Source organism: Tamandua tetradactyla, chromosome 21, assembly GCF_023851605.1.
Source record: "Tamandua tetradactyla isolate mTamTet1 chromosome 21, mTamTet1.pri, whole genome shotgun sequence".
Taxonomy (NCBI): domain Eukaryota; kingdom Metazoa; phylum Chordata; class Mammalia; order Pilosa; family Myrmecophagidae; genus Tamandua; species Tamandua tetradactyla.
This window is the reverse complement of record NC_135347.1, coordinates 13,130,003-13,152,306: the sequence shown is the minus strand read 5'-3', so window position 1 is coordinate 13,152,306 and position 22,304 is coordinate 13,130,003. Positions and strand designations below refer to the sequence as shown.

The 22,304-nt window shown below is 38.8% G+C and overlaps 2 pseudogenes; both read left to right on the top strand.

Moving 5' to 3' along the window:
- Positions 1-248: 248 nt before the first annotated feature.
- LOC143665152 (peptidyl-prolyl cis-trans isomerase FKBP1A-like) lies at positions 249-484 on the top strand (annotated as a pseudogene).
- A 10,840-nt stretch (positions 485-11,324) lies between these two features.
- Positions 11,325-22,304, top strand: part of LOC143665151 (serine-rich coiled-coil domain-containing protein 2 pseudogene) — a 49,549-nt pseudogene continuing 38,569 nt past the window's right edge.

Sequence of the window (22,304 nt, the reverse complement as noted above, 5' to 3'; positions counted from 1 at the left end):
TCACCTGTGCCTCAGTTGTGTTTTTTTTTTTACTTTAACATTTGGTGGTTGGCGCACACAAGGCGGCGAAAGCAGAGAGCGCGCGCAGGCACAGCAGCGCTGAGGGACAAGGCAGAATGGCCCAGCTATCGCCAGTTCTGCTTTTGGTCCAACGTCCGTGCTATAGGGGCGCGCGTGGAGCCCGACTTCCCCCGCAGACGGGCGCCCCCTCCAAGCGCGGCCGGAACTGCGTGGTGCACTACACAGGGATGCTTGAAGATGGGAAGAAATTTGATTCTCCCTGGGACAGAAACAAACCCTTTCAGTTTACCTTAGGCAAGCAGGAGGTGATCCAAGGCTGGGAAGAAGGGGGTGCGCAGATGAACGAGGGTCAGAGAGCTCAAGTATCTCCCCAGACTATACGTGCGGTGGCACTGGGCATCTGGGCATCATTTCGCCAAGTGCCACTCTTGTCTTTGACATGGAGCTTCTAAAACTGGGATGACAGGAACGGTCTCTGTTCTAGCTTGCTATCTGCCGGAATGCAATATACCAGAAACAGAATGGCTTTTTAAAGTTGCTAGTTTACAGTTCTAAGGCCGGGAAAATGTGCCAACTACAACAAGTCTATAGAAATGTCCAATCAAAGGCATCCAGGGAAAGATACCTCCTCCGGAAAGGCACATGGTGAACACAGAGTTCCTCTCTCAGCTGGAAGGGCACATGGCAAACATGGCATCATCTGCTAGCTTTCTCTCCTGGCTTCTTGTTTCATGACACTCCCCCGGAGGGATTTTCCTTCTTCATCTCCAAAGGTCAGTGGCTGGTGGACTCTCTTTCACGTGGCTATGTTGTTCTGCTCTGCCCTCTCTCAGATCTCTTATTCTCCAAAATGTTTCCTCTTTTATAGGACTTCAGAAAATAATCACGACCCACCCAAATGGATAGAGACATGCCTCCAGCTAATTCAGTTTAACAACCACTCTTGATTAAATCTCATCTCCAGAAAGATGATCTAATTACAGTTTCAAACATATAGTGCTGAATAGGAATTAGAAGAAGTGGCTGCCTTTACAAAATGGGATTAAGATTAAAACATGGCTTTTCTACGGTACATACATCATTTCAAACCAGCACAGTCTCCCTCCACTCCCTGTACTTGGATGTTCCATGGAGGTATCTGGTGCCTCCAGATACGTGCACTTGAAACCTTACAGAGCTTTTCCTGATATTCCATTCCACTCTTTGTATAACATCTTCCCAGACTGAATGTTGTTCAGTTGGAAGCTTTGCTTCCAGTATCGCCTTTTCCTCTTCTCCTTTCTCCTGGTATGTGTGTTGACTTAAATGATATGCCATAAACCTCAAATTATTCATATTTTGTTTTGATTTTGGTGTGAAGAGTCAATTCCAGTCTTTTGAATCTAGGTTTCCAGTTTCAGGTATTAATAGCACAAGCAATAGGTTAACTTTCTTTTTTTAGCATTTTTTATTGTTCAATATAATTTGTATACAAAAAAGCAATAAATTTCAAAGTGCATTGTTACAAGTAGTTGCAGAACAGATTTCAGAGTTTGGTATGGGTTACAGTTCCACAATTTCAAGTTCTTGTGTCTAGCTGCATCAAGACACTGGAGACTAAAAGATATCAATATAATGATTCAACTGCCATATTTAATTGTTAAATCCTATCTTTTTTGTTATAAATCCTCCTTCTCCTTTAATCCTTCTCCCAGTCTTCAGGGGTATTAGAGCTATGCCCATTCTAACTTTTTCTTGTTGGAAAGGGGTGTCAACAATATGGGTTAGGGGGATGGAACTAGTTGATGTTCTTGGAGAGGCTGGCCCTTCTAGATTTTCAGAACTTATCTGGCCAAGATCCATCTTGAGGTTGTAGGTTTCTGGAAAGTAATCTTAATGTGTGAAACTTTTGTAGACTCTCAGATAGAGCCCTAGGTGTTCTTTAGGGTTAACAGGAATGGTTTTGATTGGGGTTTGCAAACCATGGTAATTAGCAGTATATAGCTGATACTTATGTAAGAGTAACCTCCAGAATAGTCTCTGGACTCTATTTGAACTCTCTCAGCCACTGGTATCTTATTAGTTATACTTCTTTTCCCTCTTTTTGTCAGAATAGCATTGCTGATAGCACAGTGCCAACAACAGACTCATTCCTGGAAATCATCTCCCAAGCCACCAGGGAGACTTTCATCCCTGGACATCATGTCCCACTTAGGGGGGAGAGGGTAATGATTTTACTTGCAGAGTTGGGCCTAGAGAGAGAGAGGCCACATCTGAGCAACAAAAGAGGTCCTCCAGAAGTAACTCTTAGGCATAACTATAGGTAAGCTAAGCATCTCTGCTACATAAGTAAGCTTCAGAAGAGCAAGCCTCAAGATCAAGGGCTTGGCCTATTGATTTGGGAGTCCCTAATGTTTGAGATAGTATCAGGGGGTTTCCAATGGGTTAACTTTAGAGGAGGGGGTGCAAGAAATTTTTTTTACTTTTTTGGATGAAATTTAATCTATTATATATTGAATATTCTTGCTACTGTACTGCAAAGCCAGAGCAGATCTGAGGCGCTGTTCAGAGCTGAATCATTCTCCAAGCTGAGAGATGTCCTTGGATTGAATTCAAAGCCATACCCAAACTGAAATGGGAAAGAGATAAGCTTTTGCCTCCACCAGACCCACTCTATACTCCCCTCAAACCCTCTGCCTTTTGAAAGCAAATAGTTTTCACTGCAGTGTTGAACACTACAGGTATCTGTCCCTGTGCCAACAGGGACCTCTGAACCTTTTCTTTCATGGCCTGGCTTTTTTTTTTCCTCCATCCTGTGGTTTTTCTAATGGATTTTTAGCACTTTTTTGTACTATTCTCAATGCTGTCAAAGCTCCTAATTTTTAAGAACTTTAATCGAAAATATAAATTGAAGGTGCTGTTTATAGACACTAAACACCAATGAAAGCCTGGCCATCTGACAAGTTCATGATTGTTCTCTTAAGAAAATGATACTGGTCATTGCAGCTTCAGCATCTGTTGTTTTTTGATACTCAGCCCTTGCTGCTGATCTCAAAATTCCCTGTCAACCCTGTCACCCCTCTACTGATCCGTGGAGTGATTTGATGGGAGAAATTATTGCCGGCCCCCCCATCTCCTGTACCACATATGAGTTTTGAGTTATTATTGCAATGAAAGTGCTTCATGCTGGCTTTTCTAAGAAAAGAAAATATGGTGATTGATTTCTAAGGTTCCTCAGGAGCTGAAATCCTTTACTTAGATCAATCACAGGGCTATACTCTTATACTGTGGCTAAGTCCTCATCTTACTCAACCCTTCAGCAACCTTTGACACAATTGATCATTCTCTCCTCCTCAAAACATTTTCTTCAGTAGGGCTCCAAGACGCTACACTCATGGCCTCGCCTCTGCATTTTGTTGAATCCTCCTCACCGTCACAAAGTCTAAGTTTACATGTAGTACGGCCCAGTCTTCAGAAACCCCATCCATGTCTTATTTGATTATTATTAAATTATTTCATTCCATTCTCTAGTTAAAGCCATAAAACAACAGATGTTGATAGCTCTCAGATTTGTATCTCTAGTCCTATCACTCCCACGAATTCCAGACCTCACATCTCCACTTGAATATCTTGTAGGCAAACCAAAATCTGTGTTCTAAACAGAACTCTTAATTTTCTTCCACACACCTGCTCTTTTCCAAAAATTTTGTGTGTCAGTAATTGGCCCTTCCATTTACTCTGTTTCTCATTTCAAAAGTTTTCAAGAAGATCTTGGCTCCTCTCTTCCGCTCATGTTCCACGTGTCCTTCAATGGCTCAACTTCAAAATAATTCCAAAACCAACCTTTTCTCACCACCTTCAACTGAGATTGCTCTAGTCTAAGACACCATCATGTGCTGCCTAAAGATGGTCTCTGGTGATCTAAAGCTGTATGTACCCCAGAAACAATCATGTTCTTAAGGCTAATCCATTATTTGTTTGTAGACCTATTGTGGGTGGTTATTTTATACATTTTATACATTATGTATACATTATGTATTTTGCACATAAAGTAGCCTTTTGATTAGTTTATTTCAGTTGAAGCAGACCCCAGGTGAGTGTTAATCCTCTTTCTGGAGTCCTATATAAATGACAGGAACATAGAGGGGAAAAAACACAGAAAAAAGACCCAGAGAAACTTAGAAAGAAGGACACACAGAAGCTAAGAGAGACCAAAGCTAAAAGAGAGAAATACACTCAGAGAGGAAGCCACTAAAGCCAGAAGCTACAAAACCTGGGGAAAAAAGGAGAGACCAGCAGATGTTCCATGTGCCTTCCCATGTGACAGAGATACTGAGGATGCCAGCAGGCTGTCTTAAGAGTCTGGGCATCATCCTGTTGATGCCTTAATTTGGACATTTTCACAGTTTCAGAATTGTGACTTGTAAATGGGTGAAAGGGCTGAGATGACAGCACAGAATTATAAGTAAAACCCCAAGGGTGGAGGTTGGTGCCCCTCCCCCACTGACACAGATGGTTGTGCTGGAAAAATTTCCCCATGGGGAAAAGAAGTTACCAAGGGAAGGTAGTTCAACCAAGCTCCAAATGTGGTTGTAATTAACAAATGTGGATGGCTGAATAAAAGTTCTAAGTATAGATAAACCCAAAGAAAGCAGGAAAGAAATTCTGAGGTCTCTCCCTACAGAGAGGAGATAGGTCTGACAGGAAAACAACAACAGAAAATGGAGGCTAACAACAACAGAAATGGGCAAGGGCTGTGCCCCCAAGTGAAGGGGCACATAGAGCTGGGTATCGTCTCTTGTTCTTGACTCACGAATCTTAGGGGCTCGGGACTAGTTCTGAAAAAAGATTTCTTTTTTATTTTTTAAAACTATTCTAGCCAGAAACATGGGTTTAATTCCCGGTGCCTGCCCATGTTAAAAAAAAAAAAACAAACAAAACAGAACTATTCTAAGTAGCTCATTAGAGAAAATCTCAGGCATTTTCAAGTGTCAGCACTGAGCCAGGCAAAGGCTGAGTTAAGATAGGTCTGAGAGACAAAGTAACTAGTTAAGTACAGAAGATAATTCCCTAAAAGGAGTATCTTTCCCAAGAAAAGGGAGGCCAAGGAAACAGCTTAAGCTTGCTTTCTACCTCAGCCTCTGTATCAAACACGCCCCTGGCAGGTAAAGAATTTGCTGAGAATTAAAGGCACTGCACCACTTTATGCCTGTGGGGAGCTGGGGGCTGACAAGTGTCACCTGCTGGGCAGGATAGGAAAAGAACAAAGTCTAGAGGCCTCACAGGAAAGGCCTGACAACCTGCTGGGTGTCATCCTTAGGGAAACTTGATACTGATTACACCCTCCTCCTGAGACCTGGCCCTGTCTGATCTTGGAAAATCTGATTGGGATCAATCATGTCTAGGAGAGCCTCCTCAAAAAAAGTCTCCATTTAGGAAGAGCAAGAAGAGAAAAACAAGAGCTGAAAAATTCTTGCCAGTTAAACAGAAGCTATGCTAGAAGTCTAGAATAAGTTCAACGGAACACTAAAGAATAGATAGAGAACTAATCCAACCAACAAGAAAACCCTAAAAGTGAAAATGACCTCCAAAATAAACTAATTGAGAAAATCAGATGTCCAGACACCAACAAAAAAATTATGAGTCATATTTGAAAAGACAAAGATATGGCCCAGTCAAAGGAACAAACCAACACTTCAAAAAAGATGCATGAGTTGAAACAACTAATTAAAGATGTTCAAACAGACATGTTAAATCAAATAAAAATCAAATCAATGTGTTCAGAGAAAATATGGCAAAAGAGATGAAGGATAAAAAGAAGACATTAAGTGATCATAAAGTAGAACTTGAAAGTTTGTGAAAAAAAAAGACAGAACTTATGGAAATGAAAGGCACAATAGAAGAGATAAAAAATAGAATCGCAGATTTGAAGAGGCAGAAGAAAAGATTATTGAACTAGAGGACAGGACATCTGAAACCCTACACACTAAAGAAAAAAAGGATAGAAAAATGTGAACAGGGGCTCAGGAAATTAAATGACAATGTGAAGCACATGAGTATATGTATTATGGGTGTCACAGAAGGAGAAGAGCAGGGAAAAGGGGGCAGAAAGAATGATGTAGAAAATAATCACTGAAAAATTCCCAATTCTTATGAAAGACATAAAATTACAGTTTCAAGAAGTGCAGTGTACCCCAAACAGAATAGATCTGAATAGACCTACTCCAAGACACTTACTAATCAGGTTGTTAAATGTCAAAGACAAAGACAGAATTCTGAAAGCAGCGTAAGAAAAGTGATTCATCGCATTCAAGGGAAGCTCAATAAGACTATGTGTGGATTTCTCAGCAGAAACCATGGAGGCAAGAAAGCAGTGGTATGATATATTTAAGATACTGAAAGAGAAAAACTACCAACAAAGAATTCTATACCTGGCAAAGCTGACCTTCAAAAATGAGGGAGAGCTTAAAATATTTTCAAACAGACAATGAAGAGTCTGTGAAGAAGATACCTACTGTACAAGAAATACTAAAGGGAGCGCTACAGGCAGATAGGAAAAGTTAAGAGAGAGAGGTTTGAAGAAGAGTGTAGAAACGAAGACAATCAGTAAAGGTAAAAATAGAGAAAAAATAAGAAATGACATATAAAATCCTAAAGAAAAAAATGGTAGAAGAAAGTGCTGTCTTCACAGTAATAATGTTAAATGTTAATGGAATAAACTCCCTAATGAAAAAATATTGACTGGTAGAATGGATTAAAAAACAGGACCCATCTATATGGTATCTACAAGAGACTGACTTTAATGGGTTCACAACAGGGAGTGGAAAGGGGATGAGGCTGCTACTTAAGAGAAAGATGCCAGAAATAAGGAACAAAGGGATTATCCAGGAGTTCTGTATCTCAGGCAACTACCAGTGCAGCAATTATCTTGTCTCATGGTTAGAAACCTAGGAGTGGAACCACTGTGTTATATGCTAAGTGTGAGTTTAACATTTAAAAAACTACCAGACTTTTTCTAAAGTAGCTGTACTATCCTTCTACATAGTGGGAGGGTTCTAGCTGGTCTATATCCTCAACCAACAGTTGGTATTGTCACACTTACCAATTTAAGCTATTTACTGCATGTGTGCTGATAGAGTGTAGACAATTTGTATTTCTCTAATGACTAATGATATTGAGCATCTTTTCACGTGCTTCTTGGCCATTCGTCTATCCTTTTTGGTGGATATTTGCCTTTTATCACCTTGTTTTACATATTATTGAGTTGTAAGAGTTCTCTCATATTTTTTATATATTCCAAGTCCTTTATCAGATATATCTTTTGCAAATATTTCCCCACAAGCTACGGTTTGTTTTTTTCATTTTCTTAGTGGTGTCTTTCAAAAACCATAAGCTCTTACTCTTAGGTATGATTCATTTCAAGCTAATTTTTGTAAATGATATAAGGATCAAGGGCCATTTTTATTCATATGTATATCAAGTTGTTCTAGCATATTTTGTTGAAAAGTGTTCTAGTTTGCTAGCTGCCAGAACGCAACACACCAGAGACAGATTGACTTTTAATAAAAGGGGATTTATTTAGTTAACGTATAGTTCTTCAGAGGAAAGGCAGCTAACTGTCGACTGAAGTCCTTTCTTACATAGGAAAGCACAAGGCGATCTCTGCTGCCCTTCTCTCCAGACCTCTGGGTTCCAACATCTTTCCCCATGGTGATTCCTTTCTGCATCTCCAAAGTCCTGGACTGAGCTGCGAGTGCCGAGATGAGGTATGCTGAGCTGCTTGGGCTGTGCTATGTTGAGCTCTCTCATTTAGGCACCAGGCAATTAAATCAAACATTATTCATTACAGCAGGAATGCCTCCTATCCGATTGCAGATGTAATGAGCAACAGATGAGGGTCACGCACCATTGGCTCATGTCCACAGAACAGAACTAGGCATCTTCACCTGACCAAGTTGACACCCGAACCTAACTACCACATGTCCACTCCTTGTCAACTTGGCAACTATACACATCACCTTAAATGATAGTAAAGTGGCACAAATTCTCTTTTGGCTGTGGACCTATGAATCTCAAAAACAAGTTATCTGGTGCCAATATGCAAAGGAGGGACAGTCACAGAATCCATAGGGTGAAATTGGAAGGAAAACCTGCAGGGCAAACAACATTGGATTTCAAAGTCTGAAAGTCATGTATCCTTCAACTTTAGAAAGTGGCAGTCCCACCCTTTCCAAGGGCCTATGCAGTGACCTGCTTCTTTCCAAATCAACCTCAGGGGACCTTGGGGAAACCACCTTTTTCTTGGCTCCACTGTCTCCAAGCATCCACACCTGGGCTCTCTGCCATTTCTGGGGCACACGCTCAACCCCTCCATGTGGTGGCAGCCAGGCTCTCCCCATTCCCCAAGGAGCATGCTGTACCTTTTTTAAGGCCTGAGGCGGCACAACTCTTCCACTGCAACAAGGTGGGAGACTCATCCTATCCATGCATATTGGTGGGTCCACTCTCCTGGCCAAGGTTTCTTGGCTTCAGACCCAAGCTTCCATGGTTCTTACTCTGAAAACTCCAACTTGTCCCTTTTGTGTCCCCCTTTGTCCACATTGGCAGTGGTTCCATTTACCCAACAGTCTCTTCAAGCACTGCAGGACTTCTCCATCATTCTCTTCACAGTTCCTCCAAAATCTTTCCCTTATCCATTAAAAAAAACTGGTCGAACATGTCTGGTGTTTGCAAACTGCAGCAGCACCCACTCTTTGGTACCAAATCTGTTCTTGTTTGCTAGCTGCCAGAAAGCAACACACCAGAGATGGATTAGCTTTTAATAAAAGGGGATTTATTTAGTTAATAAATAAAAGGGGATTTATATACTTCTTCAGAGGAAAGGCAGCTAACTTTCAACTGAGATTCTTTCTTACATGGGAAGGTACAGGGCGATCTCTGCTGGCCTTCTCTCCAGGCCTCTGGGTTCCAACATCTTTCCCCAGGGTGATTCCTTTCTGCATCTCCAAAGGCCTGGACTGAGCTGTGAGTGCAGAGAAGGTATGCTGAGCTGCTTGGGCTGTGCTACATTGAGTTCTCTCATTTAAGCACCAGCCAATTAAATCAAACACCATTCATTACAGAAGGCATGCCTCTTAGCCGACTGCAGATGTAACGAGCAACAGATGAAGTTCACGTACCATGGGTTCATGTCCACAGCAACAGAACTAGGCATCTTCACCTGGCCCAGTTGACACCTGAATCTAACTACCACAAAAAGATAATCCTTTCTCCATTGAATTGTCTTAGTGCCTTTGCCAAAAATCAATTGACCCTATATATGGATCCATTTCTGAACTCTCAATTCTGTTCCATTGATCTAAATGTCTAACCTCAGGTGTTTCACATTATTTTGATTACCATCACTTTATAATAAGTCTTAAAATCAGGTAGTATAAGTCCTTTAACTTTGTTCTTTTATAAAATTATGCTGGCACTTTTAAGTACTTTGCATTTCCATATAAATTTTAGAATCAGCTTGTTGATTTATACCCCAAAAAGACTGCTGGTATTTTCCATTAGGCTTATGCTGATTCTGTAGACCAATTTGGAAACAACTGACATTTTAACAATATTGAGTTTTTCAATCCATAAAAATTTTATATCTCTCCACTTATTTAGATCTTGTTTAACTTTTCTGAGCAATGTTTTGTAGTTTGGTGTACAATTCTGTCTTAGTCAGTATTATCCCTAAGTGTCTTGTTGCTATTGTAAATAGTAATTTAAAGTTTCAATTTCCAGTTGTTCATGAGTAGTATATAGAAAACAATTAATTTTTATATTGTCCTAGTATCCTAAAACACTCACTTATTTGTCCTATTGACTCTTTTGTAAATTCCATCCAATTTTCTACATAGATCATCAAGTTGCCTATGAATAAAGAGAGTTTTACTTCATTTCCAATCTGTATACCTCTCTTATTGTACTGGCTAGGACCCCTAGTTCAATGTTGAATAGAAACATTGAAAATGTACATCCTTGCTTTTTTCCTGATCTTAGGCGGAAGCATTCAGGCATTCAGTGGTATCTGTTATAGATTTGTTTGCAGATGACCTTTATTATATTGAGAAACTTTCCTTCTATTCCTAGTTAGCTAAGAGTTTTCAGTATGACTAAATGTTGAATTTTGTCAAATGATTTCTCTGCATCTCTTGGGGAGTAATCATATGTTTTTTCTTGTTTAGGTGATGAACATTTTATTTTTAAATCAATAATAAATTTAAGTCTCTTGTGAAGTTTGGTTTTTAAATACTGTAAAAATGTAACAAATAACCAAGTTTAAAAGGTTCAGGACAATGGATGAAAGTAGCCTCACATAAAAAATTTTAACACAGGGAACAAAAAGAAATGCTAAAATTTCAGAACACTGGGGGCAAAAGGAAAATCCTACAAGCTTTCAGAAAGAGGTAAAAAAAAAATGGGTCATATACAAAAGTTATTAACCAGAAGGGTTTCAAACTTCCCAATAGTAACAGTGGAAGCAAGAAGACAATAGAGGAGTACCTTCAAGTATTTGAAAGAAAATTATTGTCAAACTAGAATTCTATACCCAACCAAACTACTAATCACATATGAAAGGAAAAATAAAACCATTTCAGAGATGCAAGATTTCCAAAAATTTATTTCCCAAGCACCTTTCCATGAGGCCACTGAAGGAAGAGGTGGAACAAAGAAGAAGAAGACACATCAAAAAGAAGGGAAAAAAGGAGGAAGGTGAAAGAAATTTCCAGAACAACAGCTATACCCCAGGTGAGGGCAGTCATTTCAGACTAGAGCAAGTTAGAAAGAACTGGAAGAGTTTTCTCCAAGAGGACAAAATTGACAGAATAGCTGAAGTGTCTGAAAGTGTTAAGAGATGGTTTGGACAATTGATAGGGTGCCTGGGATTGATGTGGTGATAAGAACTTTTTTTTTATGAAGAAAAAAAGATAAGTATAAGCTCCAGAAAAAAAAGCAAAAGTAACTTTGAGAGAGTGAAAGTAATCATAGTACATCACATGGCTCAGCTGGGAAGAACATGCACATGGTCTTAATAATATTTAACTGGATATTGCTCTAACAGAAAGTAATTATTATTCTGGGAAAATGGAGGCAAGGAAGGAAAGCATAAGTGAAAAAGAACCACCATATCCTCACCCTGCATAGGAGTAATCAATAGACAAAGGCAAAACTGCAAGATCAAGAAGTAGCACATGGCATTATTAAAATGAAATAGTAGATAATGTGTTACTTATGGGAGTTTATTTGAGAAGTTTATGAATCAAGAATTGGGCAGCATCCAAACCATGGATGTGGAAAGGAGGCCCATGAAAGAGGGTGGAAAGGGGGAGCTGAAATACGGTAAATGTGGAAGCAGGTAAGGAAATGTTCTGGTAGGCCAACATAAGTTTCCTGTTTACATAGGGTAGTCTTAAAAATGGATAGCAGTATTGCAGATGCATTGATTAGAATGGTATAGTAGGATTGTCCATTATGATAGGCTGTCTGTACTGGACTGGAACTGGTTTATTACCAGGTGTTGTTTATCTGTAATTCTTAGGGTGCGTTCCATTGTTTCATTTTCTCAGAAAGTGCCTGCAGGTTAATTGTTTTATGCCTTCTGGAAACGATTTTATTTTACTTAACAACATGTGATTTTCAGATGTGGAGGTTTATATGAAAAGAATTAAAGTATTTGTCTCTGGAAAGGGAAAATTGATGGTGTAGGGAAGGGGAGCTGCTATTTTCCTCAACGAACCTTTCAGAACTGTATGGCTCTTTAAAATATATATGTGTATAGCTTTAATAAAAAGTAAATACCACCTTCACAGTAAAAAGAGTTTAAAAAGTAAACATTGCCCCCCCCCCAAAAAAGAAAAAGAGACTCACTTTAGACCCAAGATCAAATATAGGTTGAAAGTGAAAGGTTGGAAAAAGATATTTCACACAAACAATAACCAAAAAGGAGCAGGGGTAACTGTATTAATATCAGAAAAATTAGACTTCAAGTGTAAAACAATTAAAAGAGACAAAGAAGGACACTGTGTGCTGGTTTGAAAGTATTATGTACCTCAGAAAAGCCATGTTTTCATCATGATACATTCTTGTGGGGACAGCCATTTCTTTTAATCCTAATCCAATCATATAGTCTGAAAATTTTTTATTAGAGTTTCTCCATGGAATATGGTATGCCAAATTGTGGATTTAACTTTAGATTGGATGGAGATGTGACTCCACCCATTCCAGGTGGGTCTTGATTAGTTTACTGGAGTCCTTTGAAAGAGGGAATATTTTGGAGAAAGCCAGAAATGACAGAGCTGGCAGAAAAGAGCAGAGCTGACACAGATGCCAACACTTGGAGAATAGAGACATAGATATTTGGACGTGCTTGGAACCCAGCAGATTTTGCCATGAGATGTTAAGAAAGCAAGAACCTGGAGAGCACCAAGGGAAGCCAAGAGATGCAGTCCAGCCCCAGAGAAGGAAAGTGAGGGACAGAGGCTGAAAGCAACACAGCCCAGGGGCAAGGGACCAGCAAGGGACAAGTATGCCTTCCCAACTGACAGAGGTGTTCCAGATGCATTGGCGTTTCTTGAATTGAGGTATCTTTCCCTGGATGGCTTAGTTTTGACATTTTCATAGGCTTAGAACTGTAAACTTGTGAATTATTAAATTCTACTTTTAAAAGTCATTCCAGTGGTTCAGTGGTAAAATGCTCACCTTACATGTAGAAGACCCAGATTTAATTCCCAGACCATGCACTTAAAAAAACAGCCATTCCAGTTCTGGTATACATTCTGGTAGCTTGCAGACTAAAACTATGTATTAATAAAAGAGACAATTCATCAAGAAGACATAACAATCATAAATATTTATGCACAGTGCAGAGAGCCCCCCAATACAAATAACAACACTAAAGAGAGAAGTAGATGTCTATAACAATAGTTGGAGACTTCAGTACACTGCTGTCATCAATGAATAGAACCTCTAGCCAGAGGATCAATAAAGAAAGAGATTTTGAATAGTAAGATAAATGAAGTAGACTTAATAGTTATTTACAGAACATTACACCTCTCAACAGCAGGATACACATTTTTCTCAAGTGCTCATGAGTCATTATTCAGGATAGACAACATGTTGGGTCACAAAACAAGTCTCAATAAATTTAAAAAGATTGAAATTATTCAAAAAAGTGTTTATATTGAAATAAACACTTTCTTGGATAATAATGGAATGAAGTTGGAAATCAATGAAAGGCAGAAAGCCAGAAAATTCACAAATATATGGAGGCTAAACATACTAACAATATGTATGTTTACATATTGTATGGCTAAATAATACATTCTTAAGCAACCAGTGTCTCAAGGAAGAAATCACAAGAGCAATAAATAAGTATCGTGGGGCAAATGAAAAGGAAAACACAACATACCAAACTTATGGGATTCAGCAAAGAGTGGTGAGAGGGAAATTTATTACATTAAATGCCTATATTTAAAAAGAAGAAAGAGCAAGAATTAAGGAATTAATGGTTCACCTGGAGGAACTAGAGAAATAACAACAAACTAGTGCCAAAGTAAACAGAAGGAAAGAAATAACAAAGACAGAAATAAATGGAATTGAAGACGTGAAAACAATAGAAAGAATCAACAAAACCAGAAGTCGTTTTTTTTTTTGGAGAAAATCAATAAAATTGATGGACATTTAGTCACCTTGACAAAGAGAGAGAGACACACACACACACAAATACTATTCCCCAGGTATGCAAGACTAGTTCAACAAAGAAAATAAATTAATGTAATATACCACATTAGTAAATCAAAGTGGAAAAATTGTTACAGAAAAGGCCTTTGACAAAATTCACCATCCTATCTTGATGAAAACATGCCGAAGGATAGGAATAGAAGGGAAGTTCTTCAACATGATAAAAGGGAATATACGGAAAACCTACAGCCAATGTCATACTTAATGAGGAAAGACTGGAAGCTTTCCCTGTAGGATCAGACCTATACAAGATGCCCAGAGTAATCATTGTTATTCAACAGTGATTGAATAACACTGGAAGTTCTAGCCAGAGCAATTAGGGGGGAAGAAAAGCATCCAAATTGCAGGTGAGATGATACTATACATCAAAAAAACCCTTAAAAATCTACAGCAAAGCTACTAGAGTCAATAAATCAGTACAGCAAAGTGGCAGGGTACACAATCAACATGCAACAATCAGTAGTGTTTCCATATGCTCATAATGAGCAATCTGAGGAGGGAATCAAGGGGAAAAATCCATTTAAAATGGAAACCAAATGAACAAAGTATTTAGGAATTATTTTATCCAAGGTCACAAAAGATCTATACACAGAAAACTACCAGAAACTGCTAAAAGAAATCAAAGAAAACCTAAATAAATGGAAGGACAAACTGTATTCATGGATTGGTAGACTAGAGCTAAGATGTCAATTTTATCCAAATTGATTTATAGGTTTAATATAATACCAATTAAAATTCCGACAACTTACTTTCCAGAAATAGAAAAATCAATGACTGAATTTATTTGGAGGGGAGAATGCCCTGAATAACTAAAAATATCTTGAGAAAGATAAATGAAGTGGGAAGTCTCACATTACTGGATCTTATGGCATATTACAAAGCTTTAGAGGTCAAAGTAGCATGGTACTGGCATGAAGATAGATATTCTGACCAATGGAATTGAATTGAGTGTTTAGAAATAGACCTTCTGATCTACGGACAGTTGATCTTTGATAAAGTGATCAAGTCAACTCAACTGGGTCAGAGCAGCTTCTTCAATAAATGGTGCTCGGAAAATTTCCATATCCAAAATAATGAATGGGAACCCCTATTTCACATTTTATTCAAAAACTAACTCAAAATTGATCAAAGACCTAAGCATTAGAGCTAAGAACATAAAACTTTTAGAAGAAAGTATAGGGAAATATCGTAAAGATCTTGTGATAGGGGATGATTTCTTAGACCTTACGCCCAAAGCATGAGCAATGAAAAAAGAATTAATGAATGGGATCACCTCAAAACTGAACACTTTTTGAGCATCAAAGGACTTTGTCAGGAAGGTAAAAAGGCAGCCTACTCAATGGGAGACAAGATTTTTTTTCTTTTTTTTCATCATATAGTTGTAAATTCATCATCATGATCACTTCTTAGAACATTTGCATCAATTCAGAAAAAGAAATAAAAAGAAAACAAAAAATTTCATACATTCCATACCCCTTATCCCTTCCTTTCATTGATCACTAGCATTTCAATCTACTAAATTTATTTTAACATTTGTTTCCCCTATTATTTATTTATTTTTAATCCATATGTTTTACTCATCTGTCCATAAGGTAGATAAAAGAAGCATCAGACACAAGGTTTTCACAATCACACAGTCACATTGTGAAAGCTATATCATTATACAATCATCTTCAAGAAACATGGCTACTGGAACACAGCTCTACATTTTCAGGCAGTTCCCTCCAGCCACTCTGTTATGCCTTAGCTAAAAAGGTGATATCTAATTAAGCATAAGAATAACCACCAGGATAACCTCTTGACTCTGTTTGGAATCTCTCAGCTATTGACACTTTATTTTGTCTCATTTCGCTCTTCCCCCTTTTGGTCGAAAAGGTTTTCTCAGTCCCTTGGTGCTGAGTCCCAGCTCATTCTAGAATTTCTGTCCCACATTGCCAGGAAGGTCCACACCCTAGGAGTCATGTCCCATGTGGCGGGTGGGGGGGGACAGTGAGTTTGTTTGTCATGTTGGCTGAGAGAGAGAGGCCACATCTGAGCAACAAAAGAAGCTCTCTTGGGGTTGACTCTTAGGCTTAATTTTAAGTAGACTTAGCCTATCCTTTTTGGGGTTAAGTTTCATATGAACAAACCCCAAGATTGGGGGCTCAGCCTATTGCTTTGGTTGTCCCCACTGCTTGTGAGAATATCAAGACTTCTTCACTTGGGGAAGTTGAATTTTCCCCCCTTGGGAGACAATATTTTGAAACCACTATCAGACAATAGTTTACTATGCAGAATATGTAAAGAGATTCTGCAACTCAACAATAAAAAGACAAACAATCCAATTACAAAATGTGCAAAAGGCATGGACAGACACTTTTCAGAAGAGGAAATACAAATGGCTAAAAGGTATATGAAAAGATGCTTAACTTCACTTGCTATTAGGGAAATGCAAATCAAAACCACAATGAGATATCATTTCACACCCAGTAGAATGGCCATTATATTAAAAAAACAGATAATGACAAGTGCTGGAGAGGATGTGGTGAAAGAGGCACACTTGTATTCACTGTTGGTGGGAATGTAAAATGTTACAACCATTCTGGAAGGCAATCTGGCAGTTCCTCAGGAAGCTAAGTATAGAAATACCATATGATCCAGAAATCTTATTAGTAGGTATATATTCAGAGGAACTGAAAGCAAGGACATAAATAGACATTTGCACATCAATGTTTATAGTGGCATTATTTATGATTGTCAAGAGATGGAAGCAGACTAAATGTCTATCAATGGACAAGTGGCCAAATAAGCTGTGTTATATACATACTATGGAATATTACACAGCTGTAAAACAGAATAAAGTCATAAAGCATGTGGCAGTGTGACTGGACCTTGAGGACATTATGCTGAGTGAAATTAGACAGAAACAAAAGGACAAAATACTATTTTGTCTCACTAATTTGAACTAATATTAGTGGGTAAACTTTGGGAGTAAAAGTTAAGAACACAGGCTATGAGGAGATAAAAAGAGGGTAAAGATTGGTCATTTGGTGCTGAAGGAGTGCAACAGGGCTGATTGTAAGAATTCAGAAATGGATAGCACAATACTATCTGATGGTAGCACAATAATAAAAATACACCAAAAAAAGCTGAATGTGAGTATGGTTGAGGCAGGAGGGCTGAAGACATGTATGATACCAGAAGAAAAGATAGAGGATAAACACTGAGATGGTCTAACTTAGCGATGCCTAGATTGGACAATGGTGTGATTAAATGTACAAATATAAGAATATTTTTGCATGAGGGAGGACAAATGAATTTCAGCATTGCAAGGTGTTGAAAATGGGGTGGGTGCAGGAAAAAATACAATCAATGGAAACTAGGGTCTATATTTAACAATAAGATTGTAATGTGCTTCCACTGACTGCAACAAAGGCAATATGACAAAACTAAATGTCATTAAATGGAGGATATGGTGAGCGAGCATGGGATTTTTTACAGAAGGAAAGGAAATGTCCTTACATAGATTGTGGTGGTGAAGTCATGCTTATATGATCGTATCTGGAAACATTGATGTTTTACTTAAGTTTGATTGTATGATGTATGAATAAAACTGTTTAAAAATAAAAGAAAAAAGACAGAAAATGCCCCATCTCCCAACTGGTGTACATGATAGGCTGCTAAATTTTGGGTGCAAAGCAGCCCCTCCATTCAATGTATAGAATTTCACTAAGCTAGTTGTTATTTCACTCAGTGGATATTTGTTGGCTATCCATGAAATGCCAGACACTATTTTAAGCACCTGGAGTCCATCAATAAACAGAACAGGGAAGGATTCCTGCCCTTTTGGAGTTTACAGTCCAGCATTCTGGAGAGAGATAATAAGCAACAGATATAAGAAAAAAATCAAATTAAATAGTATCTTAGCAGCTGTTAAGTAAAATAGAAAACGAAAAATAATAGAACAGGATGGTGGGAGGGGTCAATTAAGAGTGTTAGGTGGTTGCAGTTTTAAATAGGGAGGTCAGAGTAGACTTAGTAAGAAGTCAATTTTTGAGCAATAATTCTTGATGGAACTGAGAGAGGTAGCCATGTGGCTAACCAGAGTGGAAGAGCATCTGGTCAGAGGGAACAGCCAATGCAAAAGTCCTGAGGGGAAACTTTGTCTGGTTAGAGGAACAGGAAGGGTATCCGCATACCAGGCAAGTGATTGTGGAGGAAACAATGGAAGAAGAGAACAAAGAGGTAAAAGGAAGGCCTTGAAGGGGGAGGGGGTGATTGTAAGTCTTTTCCTGATTATGGAGTGGTGCCATTGCAGGGTTTGAAGGAGAAGAGTGACATGATCAGATTTCATATTTCAAAGACTCCCTTTAGCAGTTGTGCTTAGAATTAACTGTATGGGGCACCATTATAAGTGGGGAGACCAGTGAAGAGGCAGATTCAGTTATCCAGGGTGGCAGCAATGAAAGCAGTGAAAAGTAGATGGATTTTGGATTTATTTTGGCAGTAGGGAAAGAGGGATTCCTGATAAAGTTAGTGTGAGGTATGAGAGAAAGAGAGGCATCAAGAAATACTTGAGGGGCAGGCCATGGGGCTCATCAGGTAGAGTTCTCGCCTACTGTGCTGGAAACCCCAGTTCGATTCCCAGTGCCTGCCCATGCGAAAAAAAAAAAAAGAAGTATTTGAGGTTTTGTGGATTATGGAATTGGAAGGAAGAAATTGTTATCTGCTAAAATGAGAGGAAGGTCTGGAGTTCAGTTTTGAATGTGTTGGATCTCTCTTTTTTCTTTGCCTTGGCCCTCTGTGTGCAGAGTGCTCCTGAGGCCAGAGCCATTCAGTTCAATTCTTCCAAAGGACACACCTCCAGTTCCTTACATGGCTGGTGTGTAGATGGGGTGAGGAACAGTAATGTGGGCTGTAAAGAATAAGTAAAGGGATGTGGTGTGGATTCAGACTGCTCCATATGTGTTCACCTGTTTTTATTCCCACATCACATTACCACCCTCCATGGAAACTCCCCCAGGTTTGCTGAGGCTGCTAGAATGTAATATGCCAGAAATGGATTGGCTTTTATAAAGGGGATTTATTAAGTTACAATTCACAATTCAAGACTGAAAATGTTCAAATTAAGGCATCAAAAAGGGGATACATTCTCAGAAAAAAGGCTGATTTTCTTTGGCCAGGGTTTCTCTGTCACATGGAAAGGCACATGGCAATATTTTCTGTCCTTCCCTCCCAGCTTCTGATTTCAAAAGGCTCTCTCAGTTTCTGGCATCTCCTGGGGCTTCTGGCATCTTCTGCATCTCCAAATGTCTATGTTTTGGTTTCACTTCTCTGTTCTCTGTCAGTTCTCCAAGCATCTCTTTATCTCTGTGTCTGAGCTTTCTCCAAAATGTTCCCCTCTTGAGGACTCCAGCAAACTAATTAAGACCAACCTTATTCTAATTCACTAGCTGCCAGAATGCAATATATCAGAAATGGAATGGCTTTTTAAGAATGGAAATTTAATACGTTGCTAGTTTACAGTTCTAAAGCCAAGAAAATGTCCCAATTAAATCAAGGATCTAGAAATGTCCAACCTAAGGCACCTAGGGAAAGATACCTTGGTCCAAAAAGGTAAAAAACATTCAGGATTTCTCTCTCAACTGGAAAAGCACATGACAAACGTAGTGACATCTGCTAGCTTTCTCTCCAGCCTTCTTGTTTCATGAAGCTCCCCCAGGTGCATTTTCCTTCTTTATATCCAAAGGTCTCTAGCTGTGTGGGCTCTTGTGGTTCTTATGGCTCTCTCCTCTCCTGGCTCTGTTGTTCCCTCCAAAATGCTTCCTCTTTTTAAGATTCCAATAAACTAATCAGGACCCACCTGGAATGGGTGGGGTCACATCTCCATTTAATAAAAAATTACTACCCACAATTGGGTGTGTCACATTTCTGTGAAGATAATCTACCAAGTTTCCAGCCCACAGTACTGAATAGGGATTAAAAGCAATGGTTGTACCCACAAGATAGGATCCGGATTAAAACATGGCTTTTCTAGGGTACATAATCCTTTCAAACTGGCACACACCTTGAATAGGCAGGGTCACATCTCCAACTAATCAAAAGGTCATACCCACAACTGGGTGAGTCACATCTCCTTGGAAACAATATAATCAAAGACTCCACCCTACATGATAGGTCTGCTGTCACAAGATTGGATTAAGGTTAAAAAAAAACATGGTTTTTGAGCCTTCAATCTTGGGGTTTGTTCATATGAAACCTATCCCCACAAAAGATAGGCTAAGTGCTAATCCCACTAAGGATAGGTCAAGCCTGCTTAAAATTAGGCCTAAGAGTCACCCCCAAGAGAGCCTCTTTTGTTGCTCAGATGTGGCTTCTCTTTCCAGCCAACACAACAAGCAAACTCACCACCCTCCCCCTGTCTACGTGGGACATGACTTCCAGGGGTGTGGACATTCCTGGCAACATGGGACAGAACTCCTGGAATAAGCAGAGACTCAGCATCAAGGGATTGAGAAAACCTTCTTGACCAAAAAGGGGAAGAGTGAAATGAGACAAAATAAAGTGTCAATGGAGGAGAGATTCCAAACAGAGTCAAGAGGCTATCCTGGAGGTTATTCTTATGCATTAAATAGATATCACCTTGTTAGTCAAGATGTAATGGAGAGGCTGGAGGGAACTGCCTGAAAATGTAGAGCTGTGTTCCAGTAGCCATGTTTCTTGAAGATGATTGTATAATGATATAGCTTTCATTATGTGACTGTGTGATTGTGAAAACCTTGTGCCTGATGCTCCTTTTATCTACCTTATCAGCAGATGAGTAAAACATATGGAATAAAGATGAATAATAGGGGAAAAATGTTAAAATAAATTTAGATTGAAATGCTGGTGATCGGTGAGGGGAAGGGGTGGGGGATATGGTATGTATGAATTTTTTTCTGTTTTCTTTTTATTTCTTTTTCTGAATAGATGCAAATGTTCCAAGAAAAAAAAACTGCTTTAATATACATATATAAAAAAAAGGAGATAGGCTAAGTGTACTTAAAATTAGGCCTAAGAGTCACCCCCAGATAACCTCTTTTCTTGCTCAGATGTGGCCTCTCTCTCCAGCCAATATGACAAGCAAACTCACTGCCCTCCCCCTCTCTATGTGGGACATGACTCCCAGGGGTGTAAACCTTCCTGACAACATGGGACTGAAATCCTAGAGTAAGCTGGGACTCAGCATCAAGGAAATGAGATAACCTTCTAGACCAAAAGGGGGAAGATAAAATGAAGTGTCAATGGCTGAGGGAATTCAGAGTCGAGGGTATCCTGGAGATTATTTGTATGCATTATATAGATATCATCTTTTTAGTTAAGGTATATTGGAGAGGCTGGAGGGAAGTGCCTGAAAAAGTAGAGCTCTGTTCCAGTAGCCATGTTTCTTGAAGACGATTTTATAATGATATAGCTTTCACAATGTGACTGTGTGATTTTGAAAACCTTGTGTCTGATGCTCCTTTTATCTATGGTATGAACAGATGAGTAAAACATATGGATTAAAAATAAATAAATAATAGGGGGAAAATAAGTTAAAATAAATTTAGTAGATCGAAATGCTAGTGATCATTGAAAGGGAGTGGTAAGGGGTAAAGGAAAAAATAGTGGAAACAAAGACTAAAATATGTTGGGTTGATGGAAATACTAGCAATCAATGAGAGGGAGGGGTAAGGGGGATGATATGTACGAGTTTTATTCTTTTTATTTCTTTTTCTGAGTTGATTCAAATGTTCTAAAAAATGATCATGGTGATGAATATACAACTATGTGATGATATTGTGAGTTATTGATTATATACCAAGAATGGAATGATCATATGGTAAGAATGTTCATGTTTATATGTTGTTACGTTTAAAAAAAATTTTTTTTAAGTAATTATACAATTTAAAAAAAAAAAAGGAGCATGGCTTTTCTGGGTATATTACAGTTTCAAGCCAGCACAGAAACAGATGCCTTCAAATCCTAAGCTCTTCTGGGTTCTGTGGAGGATAGATTACCCTGCTCTTTATTGCTATGCCCTTCTGCAGGCACTTGAGTTTTAACGTCCTCATTTGAAATATTGAAAGAATTTATTGTCCACTTTTGTCTTTTCTAACACTTTCATGATCCTTGTAGATACATATATATATTTTATTTTTTTAACTTTTAAAAAATTCTTTTACTGTATCTTGGCAAGGTTTAGAGAATAAAAGGAGAAAATATGTTGTGGTCAGCCTGCTATATTGAACTGGAAATCTGCTTTCTATTTATTAGAGGGAAAAACTTTTTGAAGCCTACATGATTAATCTGTTTTAGTCTGCTAAAGCTGCCAGAATGCAGCACATCAGAGGTGGATGAGCTTTAATAAGGGATTTTTTTAGTTACAAGTTGATAGTCCTTCAGAGGAAAGGTAGCTGGCTTTCCTCTGGCTTTGTCTGTCACATTTGAAGGCACAGGTGGCCTTCGGCTGGGCGTCCCTTCAGCCTCCTGTGTCCAAATGGCTTTCCGCAGGGTGACTCCTTTCT